Here is a 14,749-nt window from a genome sequence, read left to right as displayed (position 1 = left end):
ACTCTAGGGACATACGGCGGTTGTTAGCATAGGCATAACCCATATTTGCATGGCCATATCTGTGTCCTTGTGAGATTACAGCTTCCACAGAGCATGTGACTACAACACGGAGAGGCTCTCTTGGCTTATCGTGTGTACACTTCGCTGTTTCAGAGGATGGAGAAGGCCTTGAGTTCCCCTTGATTCTCGGTCTTCATTCTTCTACCTTTTTGTGTACACTGCACTTGGAGCTCAGCTGATGCTGTAAATGTACAAGCAGGAGGTGTAGATGGACTTCCCTGGCTTGTCTGCATCTGGGGATCTGGCTGTATTTAGGAGTTGTCTGTTAACTTGGTTTGCAGTGGAGTGGTGGTCTTAGTAGTCTTCTCTGGCATTACTCGGTACAGTACCAGAGCAGACTAGACACCTGAGGTTGCAAAGTGCTTTTTTTCCCTGTTGAATAATGTTCAAAGCTGTGCTCTGACCACTGAAGCTACAAACCTTCCCTGTCTCTTGAATTTTTTCGGTAGCACCGAGTCAGATTCCAGTTCACTGTGTTCATCATGCAGGGTCTTGTGGGTGAGTCCACTCCTGTGAGATCAGGCATGAAACGTGCCTTTGAGTCCTCAGAAGTCTGTGGTCGTATCCCTTTCCCCTGCCCCTCTGGAAGACAACTTTACTTTCTATTTTGAAGCCTATCATGTTGGATGATGGCATAACCCAGACCACATCTGTGTAAAACTATTGGACTATATTGTTTCCTTAAGGGCAGGAGTCCTCTGAAACAATGTTCTAACTGGATGGGGGAAAGCTAGGAGTACAAACAGATTTTGCATCTCGTATTTCTCCCTGTGAAGGAAAGGAAGGCTAGGTGCCAGTCAAACACGCTGTGTTCTAACAGTGCACCTCAGGGAAAACTTTTCCTTTCCCCCTGACAGCTCTTTTGTGAATATTAATTTCTGCTATTTGAGTGTCTTAGTCTTCCAGGAGCTGTGCAAGTGCAAACATTAACCAAATTTTCTAGTACAGCAGCTATTGCAGTGCAAGAGTAGGCATGTAGCCAAAAAGGAAACAGTTGTGAAGATGCTCTGTTTATACTGCTGTTTGTTATTTGCTGTTTTAGGCAGATTTAGCAAGAATACCACGTGTGATGTGATGAGTCAGGCTGCACATAATAGGTGCAGGCATCTGATGCAATATTTTACTGGTAGGTCATGGGGAAGGTGAGCTGATAAATGCAGATAAATATACAGGTATTTTACATTATACTTAAACCAACTGCAGGTACACGTGCTTTAGTTAAACACAGAAACCAAACATCATTGCCAGATGTATTGTAATATAATACTTAATAGGAATTGTAATGTTTTTCAGTAACCTGTTCTTACCAGGAGGGTGGTGGACGCTTCACTTGATAGAGTGATTAATCATAGTGCAACTGCTCAGACTGTAGGGGTGGAGGCTTTGCTAATTGGATCTGGAAATTCCTTTCTTGGTGCTTAAGGATGATGAAAACTTTCACAGCCAACTGGAGACCTGTCTTCTCCCTGCAGTTGGAAGCCGATAAACGCAGCTGAAGTTAATAAATCTTGCATTAGGGGAAGAGAGCTGAAAGAGAGTTTGTGCCTAGTTATTGTTTTTATGTGGCATTATAAGAGGCATCTTAATATACCATAGGAGTCCCTTTTTGGTAAGTGTTTGGAGTTGCTCATTTAATCACTTGTTTGAATTAATGTGGTGAAGAGCCACAGTTTGTGACCAGTGGTGTGTAGAAGCCATAAATACATCTTATCTACTTCCTGCAGAATCTGATCAAGTGTGCTGCAAGTATTCCCATACTGGACGACACAGCTAGCCAAATCTGCCGTGGTGCCCAAAGCTACTAGTGACTAACCTCAGGTGCTGGACACCTCCTTGTCAGCAGATGTATCTTCAAGTGTTCCTAGGTTATTTTATGCTTCACCAGTTTTGTAGCTGTTTGTCTTTAGCTTTTCAGCCAGCTGCTAGTGAGCTTATTGATGGTGTTTGCTAATGCCATATAGCTATTTTTTAAGATGCTTGAAGTCCTCAGGAACGGAAAGAGCATTATCGGCTTCCTCCATACTTTGCAACTTTGTAGCGTGTGAGAAACAGGATAGTTAAAGGCTTTCCTTCTTACTGTGCTTCATAAGTTTTCAGGGGTTTATGCAAATTGAAATAGGCAGTGTTAATGAGATGTTAATAAGCCCATCCCTTTGGTGCTGCTTATCAATTCAAATCCATAACAAGTTGGGTATCTCTTAATATTGAAAATAATTTAGCTTCTTTTATTAATCTTTTGGATCGTGTAATATGGACTGCCCTAAGTGGTATCTGCTTTGCTCCCTTCCCCTCCCTAACAAATTTACCCACCATCTTAGCAATAATTCAGAAAAGCTTGGAAAATGATGAGACTGGCACGCCTGTGCCAGAAGGTCAGCTCTGCCTGGGGAATGTGGCAGGGGTGTGTGTGGGATTAGCAAATTGTGCAGAGAGGCACCACATGTACAAGCCAAATAGGAGCTCACAGTGCAGAGGTAGGGAGCAAAAAAAAAAAAAAAAAAAAAGGAGAGAGAAATGGGAGAACTAAGCATTGCCTGGGAGGGAAGAGAGGGCTTGAAAAGCGACAGCAAGGGAGAAAGGTGGGCATAACCAGGTAGGAAACCCAGTTGCTCCTGGAGCCAGGGCAAGAGAGCTCTCATTGTCTCAAAATGGAAGAAAACAGCCTGAAGCAGAGAGACAGGGTGACAACCCTGGTAGAAATGCCCATCAAGACAAGGATGCCTTCAGGGAGGCTGTACAGAACTTGGTGATGTTTTTTTTTCAGTCAGATATAAAGAAAATTAACTCCTGGGGAAAACCCTGGTGGTTCAGAGGGCGAAGTGCCAGCCCCCTTGTGCAGTTCTGTGCTGAGGAGATGAAGCAAGGAGCTGGCTGTCCTCCCGTGGGTGCCCTGTGCCCTACGTTCACAGCTCTGCCCTGGGCGTGCTGCGAGCCCGCCGCAGCAAACAGCTGCTCTTCCACGAGATTCTTTCTCTCTTTGCAGTGGAGAGGAATAAAATAATAAAATAAATCACAAAATGATAAAAACTGTAGAGGAATAAAAAGGGATTTTCCTCTCTTTGCAATAGAGAAATAAAATGTCAGGCCACCAGAAGGGGTTCTCCTGTCCTGTTTTTTTGTTCTGTCTTGAGGCTTTTCTCTGAACGACTCGACGGGGAAAAAACCTTTGTCATGTTGTATCTGCACATACAAAGAGGATGGAAAATAACAACTGGTCAGAGCAATTGGGGCTCAGAGCCAGGAGACTGTCTGCACCAGGTCCGTACCCTCGGAGTCGTGGCACCTTCAATTTCAAAGCCTGCCTTTATGGCAAAGGCTCTCAAATCCGTATTTTCTTTCCCTGCTGCTTTAGAGGATCTTCATATCTGCCTTGAGTGATCTTGTTCTTGGCACAGGGGTGTCAGACTGGCTAGGATTCCCAGCGCACTCAGTGCTGCTGGGCCGGCTGCCCGCTGGCACACAGCGTGATGAGGCTTCTGGGCATGTGATGTGTGCCAGGGTTGCAAGGGGTGACGAAGCTCAGGCTCCTGGTAGCAGTCAGGTCTCATCCCTCGCTCGTCACTGATGCCCTTTTCGTGCACATCCTGCCTTGCGTTTCCCGTCTTTCTCCTGCTCCTGGACCTGCGCCTCGCATCACGCTGCCCCGTGCCTGACCCTGTGTGAAAGAAGGATGGCTAGTGCTTGGAGTATTTTTAAGTTTCCACTTTGCACTTCAGCTCATGGATTTTTCCAGAGGAAGTCAGGTTCTGGGGGTATTTTTTTTTTTAATTTTAGTTTTATTAAAAAGAAAAAAGCAAGGAAATTCCCCTCCAGCCTACAGAATGTAGCTATCAAGAGAAGTGGTTTCATTCCTCTTTCTTAAAGCATTAACGCCCTGTTATGCTTAAAAATAAAAAAAAAAAAAAAAAAAAAGCCAGCCTTCTTTCTGTGATGGGTTTCGGTCTCTTGTATTGATAGTGCACTGGAGTGGCTGTATGGAAAGGTAGGCTCTGCTAAGATAGGCAGAAGAAAAAAAAACAGTGCATGCCATTTAATTTCTGCAATGTTCTGATTCCCTCCTACCAGCCTGAAACTGCTAACCATGATCCTTTGTCTGGCATATGGGGATTTGGAGAATTGTTGCTGTTTACTGCTGTCATGCTATATAGCTTAACTGGCTTAAATAATATATTAAGTGCTTTTATGATCTTCCACAACACACTGGAATGCAAAGAGGTGCAGTTTATGCTGTTTATACTTTATGGCAGGCATAACTTATGTAACATTAATCTGCGTAAAAAAGATGGGTTTTGATGATTTATTGCTTGTATAATTCCCAGCCTATTCCAAATTCTCTAGATGATCAGATCCTGTTGTGCTAGGTGCTATGCAGATGCAAGGCATGCATCTCTCATCTTAGACGGTGGAGCCTAATGGCAGGGAAAGAGGCGGGGGGTGGCTGCAGGGAATGGTGGGGCCGAACGACGCGGGATGCCAGGCAAGGGACAGTGCTGGCCAAAGCACTGCGGAGTTAACGTAGGTCTGATGGCAAAAGCAAAAAGTGTTGGATCTGGAAGAGGATCACAGGAAGTCACGATCTAACTCACTTAGGGAACGTTCTGGTTATTTTAATTAAAATTTACTAGGAGATCAGGAACAGGTTACTAAGCATCATATCTAGAAGTGGAAGTATTCTAGGGTCTAGACTAGTGCTTATCCAAAAAAAGAAAGGCATTATGTCTGCTCAAGAATCTTTTTTTTACCCCCGTTCTTTTTTAGCAAAAATTCTGTTAGTCATCTGATTCCACCCAAATTCTCATGACTTTTGTCTCAGAATCTGAATTTTCTATTATCTGCTATTGTACCTAATGTTTAACAAAATGTGAGAAGAGCATGCTGTGAATGTCTTGTTGCTGGATCTAGTGTGATGAATAATTATGGAGCGGCTGAGCAATCCTAGCCAGCGGCTCAAAGAACCTGGTAAGGCACACGTGTGTGGGGGGGGATAAATCACAAAGGGAATTAATGATAATGATGAAAAGATTGGCACATTCTGACCTACAATTTGGTTTAGTTTGACATAGCTCTCTGTAAAATCACATGGACTGTTGCTAGTAATTAGCAGAATTTCACTTATTTGAAATTAAAGCATTGTGCAGGCTCTGCAGATTAGTTAAAAAAAAAATGTAGTTCTTTTGTCTGGATTTGCTTGCTTGTAACTTAAAATAGGAAGGTGAGAAACTTGTGTCAAATCTTGAAGTATAATTTTGCAATTAAAAGATTGAGAAGAAAGTGTGATCTGAAGACCTCCAGTTTCCTAACTGTGACATAAAATTAACAGCTATCTTCATTCTCATTCTGTTTTAATATTCCTGCAGAGGAGCAAGCAAAAACAACTCCTGAGGCTGGCTTCAGTGAAATGGAGGAACTGTTACTTAGACAATTACAGGGTATAGGCTGGGAGGGGAGTGATTTTTTGTTGGTATTAGCTGGCTAATGTTTGCACAATGCTTTCAATGCTATAAAGTGATATATATCTAATGCTAAAAATTGAGAGATGCTCTCTGGGAGATAGGAAACACTGTTTAAAGGCATTTTCTGATTGGCTACACGAAAATTTCAAGGTCACACATGCACCAGCTTGCAGGGATGCACAGCTGGTACTTCATCACTAAAAACAGCAGAATCCTGACTAGAAGGCTGTTAGTTAACTGTGAGGGTAAAAATGGAAGGACAAATTAAAACTACCTGAAAGTGGAAGAAACAGCTGAGAAGCAATAAGAGAAAGAGAAATGAGTGGAGGAACTCTTGTCCATCATTGTGGTGTCCAAGTGCTTTATAAGAATTTCAAATTGCTCCTTTCCTTGAATATACTGATTTGCTTTTTCAAGCTGCAACAATTTGGTAACCTCCAGCTGCTCTGAACTTGTCTCTTGTTGCTAAGAATCTGCTCAAGAATTAAGAACCTCTAATCTAGAACCTCTAATTAAGAATTAAGAACCTCTAAGAATTCTAAATATCTGCTCAATATTTCAGGCCTAATTTTTATTATAGTAGCAGAAAGAAGCTGCTAGGCCAAAAGCTCTTCTAGGAGTACCTGGGCTTCTAACCAAAGGGAGAGTGAGTGCCAAAGGCTTCTATGGACCATTTAACAGTATGTTTATAAAACAAAACTGCATGCAAATACTTAATAAAGTAGGAAAAAATTTGATTAGCCTCTAATGCTTTACCTTGCTGCATGGGTACAATCAATCCACAAAAATGGCAAGGCAAAACGTTGAAGGAGCTATTTGTCCAGCAGCGATATGTCATGTTTGGTTTTGAGAGTCCACTGTAACACATCAACAGCCACTGCGTGTTCAGCTGAAGTGACAGCTAAACAATCTGGTCATCTGCATCCTGTTGTGGCTCATTGCTGTATTTAGAGGAATGAGGGGTGAGGTAGTGGTTTGAGCAGATGGCAAGCCGTCGGACCTTTTTTTCTTGCCTTGTTGGCTTGATCAGCAATTCTTCATTGACTCTGGACAGATTACAGGCATGATGCTATCTTAGATAATGCTACTCAGTAAAGAACTTTAGAATCCTTAATTACTATCATTAGGCATTTGACACCATAAAATAGGTCTGTTATTTTAACGTCGTCTTTTTTTTTTTTTTTCCAACCTCTGTCTGTGGGGTGTCTGGAGCGTCCTTAACTCAAACAGGGAGGTGTAACTTTTGGATCACGATCAGTGGCAGTGTGTGCATACCAGCATAAAAATGTGTGTGTATGCATACACATTTGTATATGCAGTTGTCCAGCGTTCTTTTACTCTCTGTGTTGTGAAAGCACTGAACTGAGACATCAGTCTGTTGGCAAGGTCGTGAAGGCTGGCAGGTTTCTCTATTTGGGGATGTCCTTTGTTTGTTCAGTGTTTGAATTGTGTGAAACCTTAATTAGCAAATAAGATGCTTCAGCCTTCCCTTCCAAGATCTGGAACAGAATAAAGGGAAGTGCAAGGATGTGCCAAATGACACGACAGTACTGGCTCCATGGTTTTTGTTTTACTCCACCGCCCTGCTGTTTCAAGATGCACTTCCCATTGTATCAGCTGCTGGCAAAACGTTCATGAAGTTGTTACACGTTTTATGCTTTGGTATTGCCTTTTCTATATGCAACAATCAAACTGCTAAGATGCTGGAGACCCTGTGTGCAGCAGCTGTTGAGCCGAGAAGAAAGAAGCTCTTTCTTTGAAAGGGAAAGTTGCCCTGTTGTGCCACAGTGGTAAGCCACTGCCTGCTGTGCACCGGGTTTGCTGTTGTTCTCCGGGGGCGATGCAAGCATCTTCTCTGCAATGCAATGTGGACTTTTCTGAAACGGAGTAAACATTAGTCACTTCTTGCAAAGCCACTCCTTTTGTTTGATCTTCTGTTATTAATTATTTGCACTTCCTCTTGTCACCTCTCCTTTTTTTTTTTTTTTTTTTTTTTTCTCCTGAGAATGGAACTGCAGAGAAATCCTTTACTTTCATTCCAATGACACAGTGGTTTTCTGTCTACAAGAGAGCACAGAATTGCTCTTATCAAACATATTTCTTTTCCCCTTGTTTCCTGATGACAGATACTACTCTTAATCTACACAGAGACAACACTTTGAAATGGGAGATCTATCTTAACATCAATTTTTGTTACGTTGATAAATCATAGCATGTCTCACTTTCTGAATGACATGCTTCTGGATTTAGGTTTGCTTTTTTTTTTTTTTTTTTGTCACAGTTTTTAAGTGCTAGCAACAGCCTTGCCAAAGCTCATCTGTTCCTTTAGCTTTCACTCCAGCAGGCTGATTAATTCTATCACACTTTTCCCCGTATACAGCATAATCAAACAGGTCGATAGAAAATGAGGAAAGACGTGATATTTATAAAAATTTTTAATGCATTACACTTACCTTGTGACTTTCATTGGCTGTGACACCTTGTTACTTCTGGGTTGGAGGAATGTCAGCAACATCTGCTAGGAAAAGAAGGTTTTTTACTGTTCTTTGTGGGCCTCGAGTGTGATTGTGTCGCCCTTCCACGCACAGGGAAGCTTTACTTAAGAGAACATCAAGAGTTGAGGGTGCCTTATGGTGTTTTCTTCTGTGTGTTTCAAAGGCAATGGCAGTAAAAGTGGGGAATCACTTACCCACGAATCTTAAAATAGCTAAGAATGCATGTGACGTACCTCATTTTCTTTGGTTGTGTAGATAACACTATTAATAACATGAGCTGAAGTTATGTATTGAGTAGTAATATGAGCAGCAATTTGGAGTGGCTTTAAACCTGTCATGAACCCCCTGACCAAAAACATCCAGAGGGAAGTGGCTCAGCAAAAATACTGATTAATTCTCTTATAAAGGGGTGGTAAAATTAAACAGAGGTAGTCCACAGCTCAAATAAGGCCTGTGGGATGCTTCCTCTTCCCTTGCTGTCTTTTCCTGTCGAGGACTGAGCGCTGCTGTCCAAACCTTCTTCCCATATCTGCTACAACCTGATATACAGGTATGGCATTTACCCCGTGTGGGTGTGCACACCAGGTCTCCCGTCACTGTCGCCTGCGTAGCAGTAGTTGTCACCTCCATGCTGTGCTGTCACTAGAGCTCAGCCCTTTGGGGCAGAGGGACACACTGTTCCCTCCTGCCTCCCCACCCTGTTCCCACGGTATCAACTCACCAGGGAAGAGGAAGGTATGAAGTGGCTGCTGCTGCTGGGAAGTAGCTGAGGACGATGGCCAGCCCAGAGGCAGCAGTGTTAGGGTGTGTGGGGAAGGGCGACTGCCTGAAGAAGTCATGAGAGTGCTGGGAAGTGGGGATCTGCATGGCAGGTGTAAAAAAAAAAACAACAAAAAAACCCAAAACCAACCAAACAAAACTGCCCTCTTACTGAAACAAAGGGCAAAAAATCCAAATCTGAGAGTCCCCTGGCTGCACCATACTGCAACCCTGGTGAGCGCTGCATTCAGTAACGTGTCCCTTCAACAACGACTGAGGGATGATTACTGGGCTTGCAGAAATCCTGTTTGAATATTTGTGGTTAAAAAATAAACACAACGTTTATTAAAAATAGGGTGGGACTTCCTGAGAAATAAGAAAATTAAGTCTTAACATTATCTTCTCTGCTGCTGCCAGTTACAGTGAGCTTATTAAAACTGAATTCTGTAAGTATTACATCTGTTTTCTTTTTTTTTTTTTTTTTTTAAATCCATTTTGACTATAAAAGCCATGCCCTTTTCACCTGCAATGTTCTGCTACAAAGTTCACGTTGGCAATAATGTGGGAGTACAGCTTGTATGATAACAATGTGACATAGAAGGGTCTTGGTAAGAATCTGTTGTTTGGTTTTTTTTTTTTTTTTTCCCCTAGTTCATATAAGTGCGTAATGAATGTCACCCTCTGACTACTATTCTAAACTACTTGTTTCCTAGAAAATGTGGGATGTGATAAAAGTCGCAGTTTGCATATCTGGTTCTGTTGTTCTTTGAGGGAACCTTCTGTATTTTCCCTTTTCCCTCTGATAACATCAGAATTAGATTGGCAGATAATGATTTGAGGTGTTTTTCTCATTCATCAGTTCATGGCAATTAGGAAGATATGAAACCATTTAGCTATGCATACTCTTACTGCACCTTGATATCTCTCTCACCTTTTGCTCTTTTCAAGTAGTTGAGATGTGCTCTCTGCACTCCATTCAGGACTGTCTGTGAAGCAGGAAGGTGTAAAAGTTGTCCCATGTCTGTACAGTGCCTGGCACAGTGTGTCTTAAATCCTCACTGGTGGCAAGAAATGCAAATTGCAGATGATAATCGGCTCTTACAGTCCTTTACCAAGTTTCCTTCCAGACCTAGGGGTGAAAATAGTGCTGTTAGCTGTGTCTGTGTTGGAGATTTGGGATCTACATTTCAAAAGCAAACAAATGTCATAAAAGAATAAATCCTAATGTAGTGAGTAGGATTTGTCTGGCCCGAATCCATTAAGCAGTTACAACTTCTACTCTTATGTTTCTGCTCTGTGATCATTTGAGAAAATGAGGTTTTCTACATGCTTCTAGTGTGGGACTGTGGACTTGTTCAGGTTTAGGTTTTTTACTTTTTTTTTTTTAAAGAAGAAAATAAAAATAAAAAAAAAATCACAACTTTAAATGCCTGGGGTGAACCTCCCCTCCCTGCCTCTAGTTGCTTGGAGCAGATCAGAACAGACAAGGAAAGGTTTCTTAAATCGTGGGCAGACTGAAATGCTGACCTTTGACATGTAAAAATTTAAGCCCTAAATGTTTGTTTGAGAATTCATGTGCTCATGTATTTTCCTGGTCACAAATATGATTTTGATGACCAGAAGTTCACTTGTTGGAGTAATAAAAACCCAGATAATTCCCTTACCAAGTTCCTAATATACAAATTCCTAGTGATGACCAATCCCACAGCATGTTTTAGCAATATTCTCCTTTTTGTAAATAATTCATAATAATAATATGAAGCTACTTTACAAAAATATTACAACTGAGTAATAATTATAGGGAAATATTGATGAGATGTGGAGAGTCACAGAATCTTTGGTGCTATGGGCAACTATTCTGTGGAAGTGCAAAATCTGAGATCCCTTCTGCTCTATTTGACCTAGGCAGTTGACGTGAGTTTTCCTATTAGTCTATCAATTCCTTATCCCTTCATGCTATTTGATATTTTTTTTCTCTGTTGGGCCATCAGTTTCTACACAACACCTATGGCAGTTTCAGCTTTAGTTTTAGCTCTCTGGGTGCTTTTTCACCTTAGTGCTGAAAACCCCTTCAGCCCTACTTCCTCATCTTGTATTAAGTACAAATACTGAAGAGTAGCCTAATGGGGTTTTTTTGTTTGGTTGGGGTTTTTCTGATATCATCCTCAACATAAAGACTGCAACTATTCTGGAGAATATAGTGCAGCATTTACACAGAATAGCATTTTGAAGGAGATTGCAAAAATCAACTGATCCTTAAAAAATTAATAATATCCTAGGGTGGGGAGACAGATATTGGGGGAAGACAGGCAGAGATTTAGAGGCAAATAATAGAGCAGGGCCTAGAACTTGCATTTTTGGCTGCTGTTTTTAGTGAATTTTAAATCAGGAAATCCTATGGACTTATACAGATCTCCTCAGAATTGTTTTTGATTTACTGCAGCAGTTCTACAATTACTTGGCTTATCTGAGTTCAGGCCTTTTCGATGCAACTCAGACCACCACCTTCTTAGCAGATGCCCACTGCAGCCTCAGCTGAAGTCTGTGTGACTTTTTTTCCCTGTCCCTAGTAGCCCTGTGGACTGGCAACCACCTCCTGGTGACTGACAGCTGCTCTGCCAAGAAGCCAACCTTGCTGCAAGCCTCCCGCAGCTTCTGTGCAGCAGTAAATGTCTGGTTTTCCACAGACACTTGACAATGATGCAAAGACACTTAAAGATATTTACTAAGTGCTTATGAATTAATTTGTGATTAAGGACATGTGGCCAGTTATGGTTAGATTTGCATATATAGCACTTTTATAGCAGAAGAGAGGAGCTCAATTCATCTAATATAAGTCTAAATTCACTGTATCTTAATTTGATTTACCTTTGACATAACAATTAAATAGTAGCAACATCTATAATCTTATGCTCCCCAATAAGGCTTCATTAAAAACTTACTGCCAGATCTAATCCATGGTTAGCATACAAAGTCTTATCTGTAGGTTCCTGCTTCAGTGCCTTTGAGAACATGCTTAATTTAATCTGAACAAAGACACTGCCATCGTATGCCTCCAGTCTGATTTTCCAATCTAGACTATCTTTGTTATTAAATTTGGTGCAAGCCATGGTGCATACAACGGATCAAGTAAATTATTTTAAAGCACTCTTCTAACAAAATTCTACTGCTTGTTAGACATAATTTGTATCTTCGGGACATAAAAGAGATGTCACTTTAGTTTGGAATTTTTTGTAAATGTCATACAAAAGTGCAGTATAAGTCTGAACAACTTAGCTAGCTGTGAAAAGCTGCAAGCTTTAACATAACATATATTTGTAACCATTTTGGAAAGAGCATTTTTTTTAAATATGAAGTATTAACCATCACTGCAATCCATTTTCCTTCCTCTACAGGAAGAAACCCCTCACTAGAGGTTTCTGCTTCCTCATTTGCATCAAATACCAAGTCAGCTGTTTGTGACGGTACTTTAAGCTGGTGGCAGGATCTGACTTGTAATTACAATTTCAGAAATTAATTTTTTTTCATGATTTAGCAAGTGAACCGGTTGTCATTAAAAACCCTATATTGCCAAATAATCTCTGCTGCCTGAGAACAGGGTTTGTGTATGCTACAAGTAGAGGTTCTTCAAGACATAACAGATAAAAATGGAATAGTTTTGCAGAGTGTTGGTGAGGCCTCAGCTGAAAATGGAATAAAAGTCCGGTTATCCGTACTCGAAAAAGTGATCTGAAACTTGCATAGAGGGAGTCTGATAGGAACTGGTGGAATGATGTACTTGTTTAGAGAGGGGCAACTGTAAGAGCTTAATTTGTCGAGGTTTTTTTGAAAGCTGAAAAGAGATAGGTGAATTTCTGTAAATACACAGAAAGGGATGTTGGTAATTCATCCATGTTACGACATGGAATTGCGTGGATGCAGGACAGCAGTTAAAGTGTGGTGGTTGCAATAGCATCAATGGAAATTGTCCCGCCAGGTTCCTTCACTCCGGTGTGTTGAGATGAAACAGGCCAGGGAGCGTTACATCAGTTCTGTGGTGTGCCTTGTTACTTGGGGTTTTTTTGTTGCTGTTTAATAATGTAACTTACTGAAAGTAAGAGACTTAAGGGAGGTGAGGCAAGGATAAATAGTCATGGAGAAATCAGCATGAAAACTAGAAGAAATCGGTGTGAGGCTGTCTTACAACACACTGTAGCTGCTTCCTGCTCTAATTGCCTTCTGTAACTGCTCTGTCGGTTTGGGTCTGGCTGTATCCCAGTGCAAGTTATTCCAAGCAAAACAGGACTCTATGTACTGTTATCTCTGTAATTCCGAGGGGCAAACAAAACATTACAAGACTATTACTAGACATAAGTTCGCACAAGAATACCACAGTGAAGTCAGGAATTAAACCATGTCTTCTCAGCTGCAAGTTAATACCTAAAAGAATCAGTCCCTCAGAGCATGGCGCAGGAATGCCATCGTTAGGGGTTGGAATACTCCATTTAATCACAAGATAAAACAGACTTCTCTAGCTGTTTCTAATACCGCCAATTTATGCTTTGGATTGATGCGTTGCTACACTTGTCCAATTAATTCTCTCAACTTATTTTAAAGAGTTTATATTGTATCTAAATTGAAATCTGCTTGGGTGAAGGACTATATTAAGAAGAGATATATAAAGGTAGCATAGGAATAAGAGGATATAAGGGAGCTTACATCTCTTTAAAAGATAAGTATGTAACAAGTGTCTGGTCAGTGAAGTATGTTTCCAACAATTTAATTTATATTATTTAAAAGAACTTAAGCTCCCCCTCACCCCCGCAGTCAATATTCAAGAGAGGCAAAAGGACCTTTGTGGCAGATTTTGAGTGTAATAATTACATTCTTTGTCACAAATCTAAGATAATTAACAATTTGGATGATGGCAGGAAAAATTGTAAGGAAGCTTTACAAAGCAGAATTTAGTTGTAGTGTCTTTGCACTTGAGTTCCATGAGGAGAAATTTGGCCTTCAAGCTATCTTCTCTGTAAGCAGCATTCCTGACTTTGCGTATCAGATATGAAATTTGTTTGGAATGTTTGCTATAAAAATACCTCCGCGTGAACTAACATCAGCAAGAAAGTAACTTCAGCTTGACCTTTTCTCCAGCTGATGTGGTAAAACTGTTCAGTACGGAAACCGTAACCTGGGGAATGACTTGTGACTGGTGTTTTCACAGGCTTTGTTTCTGTGCAGGAACAATCCTTGGAACAAGCTGCCCTTGGAAATTAATGTTTTCTTTTCAACTCCGTATCTTCTGCTCAGGAGTGACCCAGGGTATGTTACCAGGCTTAATGTTGTAACAGAGCCATTTGGGAAATCCTCCCATTTTGTGTTAAGTATTGAACTGAATACTAAAAGCAAACATGCTGAAGAACAGCAAAGGACGGAGCTGGGTTTGATCCTTTTACAGTTCAGTCCGCATCTCTTGTTTTCAGACGTTGAAAAAGGCGGTTTAGTGGAACAGGAGCTTTGTACTGTCACCCCACGCTTGCAGTATTTCTCCTCGGAGGATTTTCTGAGGAGAGCCGCAGTTTCTTGGGGGGTAGGCGGGGGCCTGGAGGCTGCAGCCCCAGGGCCGCGGACCCAGAGGCCGTTTTTCTGGGGGGGGGGAGGGTGCCCCCCCACCGCCCCGCGCCTCTCCCTCCGCGGATGCTGGCGCACCTCCGGCCCAGCCTGCCTCAGGTACCTCATTCCGAAGCGGCGTGTGCGAGGGGGCGGCCCTTCCTCCCCCTCCCGCAGCGCCGCTGGGCGCGGAACCGCCCTCAGGCAGAGCCCGAGGGGCCGCCGCCTCCCCCGGTAACGGCTGAGGGGGACGGCGGGAGCCGCGCGCCGGCGCCCTTCGCGCGAGTGGGGGGGGGGGGGGGGGGGGGGGGGGGGGAGGAGGAGGTGGGTCCTCCCGCGTCACGTGACGCGGGGCCGCGGCCGGCCCTTCCCGCCTCACGTCACGCGGCGGGGGCG

General features: G+C 42.2%; 1 long non-coding RNA gene across 1 annotated transcript; it reads right to left on the bottom strand.

Annotated features, from left to right (window-relative positions):
• Nucleotides 1-7,464: 7,464 nt before the first annotated feature.
• Nucleotides 7,465-8,027, bottom strand: LOC122153319. Its single transcript, XR_006165191.1, has 2 exons — nucleotides 7,967-8,027; nucleotides 7,465-7,574 (listed from the first exon to the last, which is right to left on the bottom strand). It is a non-coding gene; the product is annotated as an uncharacterized LOC122153319 (long non-coding RNA).
• Nucleotides 8,028-14,749: the final 6,722 nt, after the last annotated feature.

The sequence above is a fragment of the Tyto alba genome, unplaced genomic scaffold (genome assembly GCF_018691265.1).
Source record: "Tyto alba isolate M040663 unplaced genomic scaffold, T.alba_DEE_v4.0 Super-Scaffold_19, whole genome shotgun sequence".
Lineage (NCBI taxonomy): Eukaryota > Metazoa > Chordata > Aves > Strigiformes > Tytonidae > Tyto > Tyto alba.
The sequence above is the reverse complement of the archived record's forward strand: the minus strand, read 5'-3'. Positions and strand labels throughout refer to the sequence as shown.